A 13,525-nucleotide genomic window follows, 5' to 3' on the forward strand; every position below is an offset into this window, starting at 1 on the left:
GGATGCACACAGAAACACAAAAACATGATCATCACTACAGAAGATGTCAAAGGAAGAAAATCTCCCACTAAGAGTACAAAGGAAATCAAAAGTAAAAACTAGGAATTTTTATAGAAAAATGTCAGGGCAAAGTCATTACTTATCAACAGTCACCTTGAATGTAAATGGATTTAATTCTTTAATTAAAAGACACAGAATGGCTGAATGGATTAAAAAACAACACCCATCTATTTGCTGCCTAAAAGAAATACATCTCACCAACAAAGATGCATTCAGACTGAAAGTGAAAGGATGGAAAAAGATAATACATGCTAATGGAAACAACAACAACAAAAAGCTGGTGTAGCCATCTTAATATCAGACATAATAGACTTTAACAGAAAACTGTTACAAGAGACAAAGAAGGATACTATGTAATGATTAAGGGATCCATTCAACAGGAAGATGTAACTATTATATATGTATGTGCACCCAATTAAAGGGCACCTAGCTTTTTAAAAGAAATGTTAAGTAATCTAAAGGGAGACATGGACTGCAAAACAATATTAATGGGGGATTTCATCCCCCTTTCAGCAATGGACAGATCAACCAGACAAAAAATCTGCAAGGAAACAGTACAGTCAGTTGACACCATAGGCCAAATGGGCCTAACAGATATCTAAAGAATTTTACATATTGCATTTGCATAATATACATTCTTCTCACCAATGCATGTAAGCTCTAAGATGGACCACATGATAAGCCATAAAGCGAGTCTCAGAAAATTAAAAACAAAATCGAAATCATACCATGCATCTTTTCAGACCACAAGGCAATGAAGCTGGAAATCAGCAACTCAGGAATCTCTAGAACATATGCAAACACATGGAGACTGTACAACATGCTCTTAAATGAATAGTGGGTCTCTGAAAATATCAAAAGAAAAATAAAAAATTATGGAAACAAAGGAAGATGACAATACAACATATCAAAAATTATGGGATACAGCAAATCCAGTTTAAGAGTAAAGTCCATAGCAAAGAGTGCCAACACCAAGAAATTAAAGGCACCAAATAAATCAGCTATCAATGCATCTCAAGTAAATAGAAAAACAAGAGCAAACCAAACCAAAATTGTGGGGGAGGATAGAAATAATTAAAATTAAAGAAGAAATAAAGAAAATTGAATCCAAAAAGTAATACTAAAAATAAGCAAAATGAAGAGCTATTTTTTGAAAAAATAAACCAAATAGACACACCATTGGCCAAACTAAGCAAAGAAGGTGAGAGAAGATCCCAATTATTTAATTAGAGAAGGAAAATAAAATGTAAAAATAGAACCAAAGATAATCATCAGAAATTAGTACAAAAAGCTGTATGCCAACCAACCATGAAACTGAGAAGAAATGGATAGATTACTGGACACATACAACACACCTACTTGAAACATGAAGACGTAGACCAGGAAGAAGCACCTGGCTCCTGGCTTCAGATCGGTGCAGTGCACCAGCTGTAGCAGCCATTTAGGGGGTGAGCCAACAGAAGGAAGACCTTTCTCTCTGTTTCTCTCACTGTCTGACTCTGCCTGCAAAAAAAAAAAAAAAAAAAAAAAAAAAAAAAAAAAAGACAGAAAACCTAAACAGACCCACGACCAAGACAGAAATTGAATCAGTAATAAAGACCCTCCCAAAAAAGAAAAGCTGGGGACCAGATGGCTTCATTACTGAATTCTACCAGACATGTAAGGAAGAACTAACTCCAATACTTCTCAAACTATTAAAAACAATTGAAAGAGAGGGAATCCTCCCAAATTCTTTCTATGAAGGCAGCATCACCTTAATTCCTAAACTCAGAAAAGGTGTAGCAGAGAAACAGAACTACAGAACAATTTACCTGATGTACATTGCAATAATCCTCAACAAAATTCTGGCGAATCAAATCCATCAACACATCAGAAAGATCATTCACCCATACCAACTGCAATTTATCCTTGGTATGCAGAGATGTTTCTGCATTCACAAATCAATCAATGTGAAACATCACATTAACAAACTGGAGAACAAAACCATATGATTATCTCAATAGATTCAAAGAAACATTTGATGAAATACAACACCCTTTCATGAGGAGAGCTCTAAGCAAATTGGGAATAGAACAAACACTCCTCAACACAGTCAAATCAATCTATGACAAACCCGTTGCCAGCATCCTATTGAATGGGGGAAATGTTGGAAGCATTCCTACCGAGATTCAGAACCAGACAAGGATGCCGACTGTCACCATTGCTGTTCAGTAGCATCCTGGAAGTTTCAGCCAGAGCCATTAGGCAAGAAAAAGAAATCCAAGGGATACAAATGGCGAAGGAGGAAGTCAAACTATCCCTATTTGCAGATGATCCCCTTTAATTAGGGGATCCAAAGAACTCCACCAAGAGACTATTGGAACTCATAGAAGAGTTCGGGAAAGTAGCAGGATGTAAAATCAATGCATAAAAATCAAGAAAGCCTTGGTATACAAAGAAAATGCCATGGCTGAGAAGGAACTTCTTATATCTACCCCATTCACAATAGCTACAAAAGAAATCAAATTCCTTGGAATAAAAGATCTGTATGATGACAATGACAAGACATTAAAGGAAGAAATAGAAGATACAAAAAAATGGAAAAATCTTCCATGTTCATAGATTGGAAGAATCAGTATCAAAATGTCCATACTTACAAAAGCAATTTACAAATTCAGTGCAATACTAAGAATATTTCTCTGATATATAGAAGAAATGATGCTGAAATTCATATGGAAACACAGGAGATGCCGAAAAGCTAAGGCAATCTTATAGAACAAAACAAAACTGGATGTATCACAATACCAGATTTCAATTCACACTACAGGGCAGTTATAACCAAAACAGTCTGAACTGGCACATATGGGTAGAACAATGAAAAAGAATAGAAATGCCAGAAAACAATTAAAGCATCTATAACCAACTTATATTTGACAAATGATCTTAAGCCAATCCCTGGAGCAAGCAGAGTCTCTTCAACAGATGGTGCAGGGGAAACTGGATTTCCACATGTAGACATATGAAGCAAAACCCTAACTTACACCTTACACAAAAATCAATTCACAATGAATTAAAGAGATAAAACTATGACCTGATACCATCAAATTATTAGAGAACATTGGGAAACCCTGCAAGACATTGGCACAGGCAAAGAGTTCATGGAAAAGACCACAGAGGCACAGGCAATCAAAGCTGAAATTAACACATGAGATTGAGAAGATTCTGTACTTTAAAACAAATATTCAGGAAAGTGAATAGCCAATCAACACAATGAGAGAAATCATTTGCAAACAATGCAAAAGATAAAGGATTAATAACCAGAATATATAAAGATATCAGGAAACTCAACAACAAAACAAACAACCCAGAGAAGAAATGGGCAAAAGACTTAACAGATGTTTCTCAAAAGAGGAAATGGAAATGGCAACAGACACATGAAAATATATTCAGGATCACTAGCCATTAGGGAATTGCAAATTTAAACCACAGTGAAGTTTCACCTACTCCAGTTAGAACGGCTTTCATACAGAAATCAACAAACAAATGCTGGTGATAATGTGTGGAAAACAGTACCCTAATTCACTGTTGGTGGGAATGTAAACTGGTAATACCACTATGGAAGTCAGTTTGGAGGTAAATTAGAAATCTGACTATAAACCTACCACGGACCCAGCCATCCCACTTGTGGGAATTTACCCAAGGGAAATGGAATCAGCATATGAAAATGTTATGTGCACACCCATGTTTATGGCAGCTCAATTCACAAGAGCTAAAATATGGAATCAACATAAATCCCCACCAACTGAAGGGTGGATAAAGAAATTATGGGATATGTACTCTCTGGGATACTACACAGCAGCAATATATATGAAATGCAGTCATTTGCATCAAAATGGATGAAATGGAAAATATCATACTTAGTGAAATAAGCCAGTCCCAAAGGGACAAATTCCAAATATTCTCTCTTATGTGATAACAGAGCACCTAAATGGAAATCTGTAGAAGTATAATTGACAATTTGAAAAGCAATGACTTGAATATTTCTTGTCTTAACTGCTGAGGAACAGTTTTTTTTTTTCTTAATGGTGAATATGACTGTTGGGAGAGGGAGGAGGAAGTGTGGGAGGGTGGGTATGGTAGGAAGAATCACTATATTCCTAAAGTTGTATTTATGAAATTTGTACTTGTTAAATAAAAATTTTCTTTGGGAAAATAAAAACAAGACCCCAGTTCTAACAATCAAATTGAAAATTAATGCTTTCACATACGAATTTCCTGGGGATGGGGTCTGTGAGGCACAAACTTTCAGTTCATAGCATCTGTGTTGGGAATGTTTTATCACTTCAACTTGTTGTATTCACCTATTAAACAACTATTAAAATCCTATGGAGAAAAACCTCTAGGCATTTCTTCCTCAGTTTATTTTAGTGATTCACATAATACTTGGTAATCTCCGTGTTTCCAAAACAAGCTTTTCCCCAGCACATAATATGTATTGAATATTCAAAAAGGCTTTTCCCATGTTCAGAAATAATGTCTCTCCTCGGTGATTACTGATGTCATAAATAAGAGTGTCAGGACTCACTGTGCACCTACTCCCCATGTAGAATCTCTGTCCTTAATGTGTTGTACTATGTGAATTGACAGTAGAACTACTACTCAGACAGTACTCTGTGTGGGTGCAAACTGTTGAAATCATTACTTAGTATATACTAAGTTGACCTTCTGTATATAATGATAATTGAAAATGAATCTTGATGAAAAATGGGATTGGAGAGGGAGTGGGAGATGGGATGGTTGTGGGTGGGAGAGATGTTATGGGAGGAAAAGCTGCTATAATCCAAAAGTTGTAGTTTGGAAATTTATATTTATTAAATAAAAGTTGGAAAAAAATAAATAAATGAGTGTCAATTGTTAAATGAACAACAGGAGTCACTATGCATTTACTCCCCATGTAGGATCTCTGTCCTTAATGTGTTGTACTATGCGAATTAATGGCAAAACTAGTATTCAAACAGTACTTTATACTTTCTGTGTCTGTGTAGGTGCAAACTGTTGAAATCTTTACATAGTATGTATTAAGTTGATCTTGTTAAGTTAACTATAAAGACAATTAAAAATGAATTTTAATGAAGAATGGGATGAGAGAGTGAGTAGGAGATGGGATGGTTTGTTGGTGGGAGAGTGGTTATGGGGGGAAATCTGCTATAATCCAAAAGTTGTACTTTCGAAATTTATATTTATCAAATAAAAGCTTTCTAAAAAATAAGTATTCAGGATGGGAAATACACACACACATGCACATGCACACACCATTACTCATACTATGGCAAACTTCCTCCAAATTCTCTTAGCTGAAATACTAGTACACATAAATCAAGATGTCATATACAACACATTTTACAGAATTCTGAGTCTAGTATTTTAAAATTTATTATCAGTCATGATTTTGAAAGTCTGATTATAATATCTATACAAGAAAAATATAAGAAGCTTCAAAAAATTCATTAGTGTCCAACACTGTGGCATAGTGAGCTAAGACTGGGCATGCAGTGTCGGCATTCCATATGGGCACCCATTCTAGTCCCAGCTGCTCCTCTTCCAATCCAGCTCTCTGCAATGGCCTGGGAAAACAGTAGAAGATGGTTCAAGTATTTGTGTCCCTGCACCCACATGGGAGACCTGGAGGAATCTCCGGCCTCCTAGCTCTAGGCTTCAGATCAGCTCAGTTCTGGCTGTTGCTGCCATTTGGGGAATAAACCAGTGGATGGAAGACCTCTCTCTCTCTCTCTCTTTTTTTCTCTAACTATGCTTTTCAAATAAATAAATAAACCGTTAAAAAATTCATGGGTAAATGGAACTATGAAATGTTTATTTTGGGGTAAAAAAATTTTTGTGACACAATCCTAATTTTAATCTTTAATTTTTTATTTTTAAATAAATAAAACAGATTTCATGTTGTTCATATGTACAGTGTTAACTCCATAAGGATACTTCCCTCACTCCCTTCCTCCTCCTTCCTTCCCATTGCTTTTAATTTTTTATGATAACATCCTTTCAATTTACTTGATTAAGTGGATTGCATGGCTTGGTCCAAATAACCTAATAAACTATTTCAAAATGTATTAGGATCAAATCAGGATTTTCAGTGTTAATTTTCGTGTATCTTACACGTGACTTTTTCTAACATTGCATTATGATTCATGTAAGCCTTTGAAAAATGTCTACAAAAGCAATTATGTTAAAATAGTTATTATTTTAGTGATATTTGTATTATAAAATTGCATATGGAGTCATCAGGAAAATATGTAGCTGCTTAATATGAAGGAATATAATTTGATACATTTCTGTTGATGTGAGGGTCATTTCACGAACATTTCCTTTTCTTATAAAGCATTTCATTGACCCTGTCATCAGTCTAAGATCAGGGACTTTGACAAAACTATTGTATCTTTCCATTGTCTTGTGCTTCCTAGAGACTCAATGTGTTTCTTTGTTTTCGAGATTCAATCAATTAAGAAAAATACATCTATGTAAAAAAAAAGGAATAATATCTCCTTTGCTTCATCTATTCCTCCTAATAAAATAATTTTTAAAACGTACACAAAGACTGAATAAGACAAGCCAGTCCACACACATTCAGTTCCCCCAATACAACGTCTATGATTCTGATTACATAGAATTATAGGAAATCAAACCTGATCTACTTTTCAGAACGTTTGCTACCTGGGCAGAGGGCATGGTGAGGGGAGGCGGCTCTGCATACAGACCTGAGTGTAGGAAGACAGCCACAGAAATATTTAGCAGGCTCTAGTTAATATGCAGAACCTTGCTAGACATATTTATTATTGTATGTAATTCTAAGTCCTTATAAATAGTATACTTCACACATATTTTGGAAAATTGTGATTTTGTAAAAACTCATCAATGGATAAGTGATGGATAACACTCATACAATGAATAAAACTATGATTAACAAGAAGAATCCATATTAAAATCTACAATCTCTTGCTAGGAATACCTTTCAACTAACTGCATTCTTTCAAAAGATGTCAGAGATACATGGGGGCCTCTGATCACTATGAAAACAGACAGTAAAATGTGTGTCTATTTACTGCAAGTTAAGATCTCATTTCCACCTAGAAAACTCACTGCACCCAAAGAGGACATCTCTTAGACTGGCATCAAGGGCCGCAACAAAGCATGTAGCTCTGGGTGGGATGCAATCTCACCCGTTCATCAACTTCCCCACTCAGGAAATCCTACTACATGGAGATTCTTTGGTGACCCTCAGAGGCCAAATTGCAAATGTGACCACTGAAGGAGCAGCGTTCTCCTCCCCACTTGACAGCAGGACGCTGGACTCTGAGTCGTCACCCTCTTACCCTGCCACGCGTGTCTTTGCGGGGGAAGGAGCTCCAGGGCACTCCGGAGCAGGGCGTCACCCTCGCTGGTGGGGCTGAGGGGAGTCGGGCAGGGGCGGGAAGATCCTACCTCTGTCTGCCTCACGCAGCACCTGGGCACGGAGTCTCCGGGCAGGAACGAGGCGACTCAGAACTGGGACCCATTCGCCTCCTGCACCTCACGGAGGGTCTGTGCCTCCGCAGGCACCCAGAGCCTCAGCTGCGCCCGGACCCTAATGCGGGACTCTGCTCCTCTCACCAGGCCGCTTGGGCCTCTGTGCCAAAGTCAGTCGTCACAGACGCCGTGATGACGTCAGGTTTCCTTGGCAACCGTGACGCCTGGGTTCGCATCCTTCACGCGAGACTTGTGTCACAATGGCACTCTGTTGCCGCCTTTTGGTGAACGCCCACCACCGTGACTCCTCAGACCACCTCTTTCGAAAGCGTACTAATGACACAAAGTCAAAAGCACGGTGTAGACCCCAGTTAACAACTGACGAAACCAGCGGTTTTTAGTTAGGGGATCCAAAGAACTCCACCAAGAGACTATCGGGACCCATAGAAAAGTTCGCGAAAGTAGCAGGATAAAAAACCAATGCACAGAAACCAATATAGCCTTTGTATACAAGCAAATGCCATGGCTGAGAAAGGACTTCTAATACCCATTCCATTCAGAACAGCTACAAAATAAATCACATTCCTTGGAATCAGTGTAACCACGGATGTCAAAGGTCTGTATGATGAGGATTACAGAACATTAAAGACAGAAATAGAAGATAGCAACTAATGGAAAACTCTTCCATGTTCTTGGAAATAAAGAAAGTTTTCTACAAGAAAAGTAAGTGTTCGGGAGGGCAAATACATACACGCATGCACATGCACACACCATTACTCCCACTATGGCAAATTTCCTCCAAATTCTCTAAGCTGGAATTCTGGTAAATACAAATCAAGATGTCATATACAACACATGGTACAGACTTCTGAGTCTAGTATTTTAAAATGTATTATCAATCGTGATTTTGAAAGTCTGATTATAATATCTATACAGGAGAAATATAAGAAGCTTCAACAAATTCATTAGGGGCCAGCACTGTGGCATAGGCAGCTAAGCCTCGGCCTGCCATGCTGGCCTCCCATAGGGCCACCCGTTCTAGTCCCGGCTGCTCCTCTTCCAATCCAGCTCTCTGCAATGGCCTGCAAAAACAGTAGAAGATGGCCCAAGTATTTGGGCCCTGCACCCACGTGGGACACCTGGAGGAAGTTCCTGCCTCCTGCCTCCTGCCTCCTTCCTCCTGGCACCTGGCTTCAGATCCGCTCACTTCTGGCTGTTTCTGCCATCTGGGAAGTGAACCAGCAGATGGAAGACCTTTCCCTCTGTCTCTCTCTCTCTCTCTCTCTCTCTCTCTCTCTCTACCTCTCCGTAACTCTACCTTTCAAGTAAATAAATAAACCTTTACAAATTCATGGGTAAATGGAACTAAGAAATAAATATTTTTGGTGTAAAAACATTTTGTGACACAATCTTAATTTTAGTATTTAAAGTTTTATTTTTAAATAAATAAAACAGATTTCATGTTGTTCATATGTACAGTGCTACCCCCATAAGGATATTTCCCTCCCTCCTTTCCTCCTCCTTCCTTCCTATTCCTTTTAATTTTTGTGATAACATACTTTCAATTGACTTCATTAAGTGGATTGCACGGCATGGTCCAAATATCCTAAGCAACTATTAAAAAAGGTATTGAATCGTAAACACACAAAAAATGCATTGAGTCTCTAGGAAGCCCAAGACAATGCAGAGATACAAAAGTTCTGTCAAAGTCCCTGATCTTAGACTGATGACATGGACAATGGAATGCTTATACAATGCACAGCGACAAATCTTGGTACCTTGATCCTCAGATCAACAGATATGTATCCAATATATTCCTTCATAGTAAGCAGCCACCTAGTTTCCTGATGGCTCCATTGGCAATTTGAATGCAAATAGCATTAAAATAATAACTATGCAAACATACTTGTTTTCCTAGATGCTTTTCAAAGGCTTACATGAATCATCATGACACCATGCGAGAAAAATAGCCATGTACAAGATAAACGAAAATGTAGAACTGAAAATCTGATTTGATCCAATAGAGAAAACTACACATATGTGACACAAGAAATAATGTCTCTCTTGCTTCATCTATTCCTCCTAATAAAATAACTTGAAACAAGTCCACAAAGACGGAATAAGACAAGCCAGTCCTCACGCTTTCAGTTCCTCAAGTACAAATTCTCTGATTCTGCTTGCATAAAGTTAGAGTAAATGGAACCTGATCTACTTTTCAGAACGTTTGTTTGCTGGGCAGAGGGCATGGTGAGGGGAGCCGGCTCTGGGTACAAACTGAGCATAGGAATACAGGCACAGAAATGGTTAGCAGGCTCCAGTTACTGTACAGAACCTTGCTAGACATCATTAACATGGCGAAAATGACAGATCATTATTATAGTGTGTAATCCTAAGTCCTTATAAACAGTATGCCTCCCGTGTACCTCGGAAAATTGAGATGCTTTTAGAAACTCATCGATGGATAAGTGATGGATACAACTCATCAATGGATAAAACTCACACAACGGATAAAACTATGGTTACCAGCAAAGAATTCACATTATAATCCATAATCTCTTGCGAGGAATCCCTTTCCACTAACTGCGTATTTCAACAGCTCCGTCTCAGGCCAGAAGGGGCTCAGACACACCCCAGGGAGCTCATGGACAGTTCCCACTGGCCAGCGACGCCCTAGCCTTCCGCCCTGCAGAGCCCAGTGCAATGATTCTTCCAGCGCCAACACAGGGCCTCCGTGGGCTGCAGCTTCCTGCCAGGGCTCAGTAGACACAGCCCACTGCCCACCTGATGTCCATGTCCTCCCACTATGGGTGGGCCTGTGGGGTTTGGCATCTGCCCAAATCCTCTGGGTTCCAGAAGCTTCCCGCCCTGGAGTTTTGTCTCCTAGGAAGCCTGGGCATGCAGTCAGCCCTGACAACCCTCACTCCTGACACCCACCCGCTGTGTCCACAGGTTCTGTCCCTTTGGGATCCAGGGATCCTGGCCCTTGTGGCCAGTGGACTGTCCTGCTGGCTACTACTGCCCTCTGGGCACCCAGAGCCCCACCCAGCACCCATGTCCTGGGGGCACCTTCCGAGAGAGGCCTGGAGCACCCAGCGTCAAGGACTGCAGACCCTGCCCTGCAGGGCACTTCTGCACTGACTCAGGTGACCAGTGAGAACTCTCTGGGATTTTCAGGTCCCAAACAGGCCCACCTCTCCCAGGGGCCTCTGGCCAGCATACGGGCTTACATCCTAGGTGCCCTCATATGCAGTACGTATGACCTACAGCTGAGTGTGGCAGGCGCAGGGCCAGGAGGGAGGGCAGAGGGAGGGATGGAGGAGACCCAGCAGCCACGCCCAGCCCAGGACATGCTGAGCTCCATGTAGCAGGTGCTTTAATGGGGGCCTGGACAAGGTGTCTGGTGGGTGCGGAGGGCGTTGGGACTGCATACAAGGGGAAGGCTCTGGGCTTCACAGTGACTGAGGTCTGGGGCAGTGGACCCCAGGGAAGAGGAAGGCCACAGCCAAGGCGAGGCCTAAGGAAGGAAGCAGGGTTCAGCCTAGGCAGGAAGCAGGAGGGGCAGGACCTCAGGGGTCTCTGCTAGGATTGTGCCCAAAGGTGGGAGGGTGGGCAGAGCAGTGACCATGCCTGAGGCAGGAGAGGCTGATGTGGGCTTGACCGTCAGCTGTCTCCGCCATCTGTTCACAGACCACCTAGGTAGTACGAGGCCTGGTGGGTGCAGTGGGAGGAGGAAGGAAGAGGGCCAGTCCTTGGGGGTTCCCAAAAGCATCCTGTGTCACTCCACAATCAAGTGGGGGATGGGAGGCCTCAGCCCATCACCTGCACCCAGACAACCCCACAGGGGGCCTGCATGTCCAGGTTCCTAAGTCAGGGCCCCTCCCTTGGGCTCAGATGATCCCCTGGGGATGACCACATCTACCTTGCAGCTCCTCAGTCCTCACGGTGGGGCTGCTTCCTCCACAGGAAAGCCTGAGCTCAGGGGGCCCTGCACAGCCGTACAGGAAGTGGGCAGCAGGGAGAGAGGAGAATCAGAGCCAGAGGGGACAGAGTCCGGCTCTACAGCCTCATGCTTTGATCCCTAAGGCGCCTGCACCTCCAGGCTGGGCCCAGCCGGGGCGCTGCTTCCCTCTATCTCATGTGAAGCCAGGCCCACTGCCTGGGACAGAGCCTGTGTGCCCATCTCTCCACAGGGACCGGGAATCGCCTCCCCAGTGGGCCATGCTCCACGGGCTATTACTGTCCCCCTGGCCAGACCTTGGCCACCCCTCCATCTTTCCGGTGCCCTCGTGGCTTCTACTGTCCCGAGGGCTCTCCCCAGCCAAGGGCCTGTGAGAACGGAACCTTCCAGCCCCAGGAGGCCCAGGGCACCTGCAAGCCCTGCCCTGAGGGCTTCTACTGTGAAGCCTCTGGCTCAGGTGGGTTCGGGGCTGGCACTAGACCCCGTCAGGGCTCTGGATGCCAGGGGCTTGGTTGCCACAATGTAGCACAGTGCTGGAACACACACGGAGCACTTGAGCAACTGATGGGTGGGAGAACCTGAGAAAGGCCACGTCCAGGGGAAGAGCATGCCCTGTCCCCACCTCCTCACACCTTCCATGCCTAGACCAGCCCTGGGCCTTGTGGGCGGGGACACTGAGTGGGTCAGGATGGGCCAGTCTGAGCCAGGCCCCTTGTTGGCCATTGGCTGACTCATTCCTCAGTTGTGCAGTGCACACCAGGTCAGGGCATGGCCTGAGCAGAGGGGGTGGGGGGTTGCAGGCTGCTGAGGCAGTGCTGGGGGTGGTGGCCCCTGGTGGCCAGCGTGGGCAAGTGCACCCATCCATGCCCTGGAGAAAGGGGCTCTGCACCCCCTGGGCAGGGCTCCCCAGGGCTGCCAGCTTCCTGGGCCTTGCACCTCCTCTGCACACATCAGTACCATTTGGGCCCCTCCCACCAGCACACCTGTTAAGCAAAGAAGGAAGCATCTGGACTGGGGCCCCAGGCCCTGGACCAGGATGCTTCAGTCAGGCTGACCTGCCATTTCCCCCTGGACCCTGCAGCCCACAGCCCCAGCCTGTGCTTGCAGGGCTACTTCTGCCCCCGAGGATCCCACTCAGCCACTGCACGCCCATGCCCTCAGGGGACATTCGGGCCCAGGAGAGGGGCTGCAGCAGAGGAGGACTGCGAGCTGTGCCCGGCACGTTTGTGGTCTCTGGAGCGACTGTGGCCCCAGGGGGGCCTAGGCTGATGTGGGGAGGAATGAGGGAAAGTGGCAGGAGGGAGTGCCTGCTCCGGGAGCAGCACCCAGGAGTCCCTCGGCTGCTCAAGCCCATGTCAATGCCCTGAACTTGGGTTGGCCTGGCAGCTCCCACAAAGGCCCTCAGTCCCACTGCCCCTGGGTTCTCACAGCCTCCTCATCCCCAGCACCTGCATCAGAGGCCCTTGGGCCCCCAGCAGCCAGGTGCTGCTGGAGAGAGCAGACTGCCCTTCCTGAAGCATCTCTCTAGCTCCTTCTGCCCGCACCCCCCACCACGTCCTCACCCTGCCCAGCAGCCACCCTGTGCTCCTCTGGGAGGCCTGGGGGAGGAGCATGTGCGGGAGGGGGTACAGGTGAGAAGGGGTGTAGGTGGGGAGAGGTCAGGGGGTGGAGCAGGGTATGGAGGGGGGTGCAGGTGAGGGAAGGTGCAGGTAGGGGGAGGTGCAGATTCTGCTAGGTCACAGCCCCAGAGGGACAGTTTCTCTGCTGGAGCAGGAAGCAGCCAGGGTCCCTCTCTCACCTGCCTACCTGGGTCTCTTCTTCCCAGGGATGTTCTGCTCATCAGAAGGTCTGCCCCAGCCGTCAGGGCTCTGCCACTCAGGCCACTACTGCACAGGGGGGGCTGTGTCGCTCACCCCCATTAAACACAAGGTAAGTGACGCTAAGCCCCAGGGAACCCCAGGTTCATCTTGGAACACCCAGAGTGTATTGGTTCAGGACCTAAAAGCTAAC

Source organism: Oryctolagus cuniculus, chromosome 9, assembly GCF_051225735.1.
Source record: "Oryctolagus cuniculus isolate XC-2025 breed Fujian yellow rabbit chromosome 9, ASM5122573v1, whole genome shotgun sequence".
NCBI classification, from domain to species: domain Eukaryota; kingdom Metazoa; phylum Chordata; class Mammalia; order Lagomorpha; family Leporidae; genus Oryctolagus; species Oryctolagus cuniculus.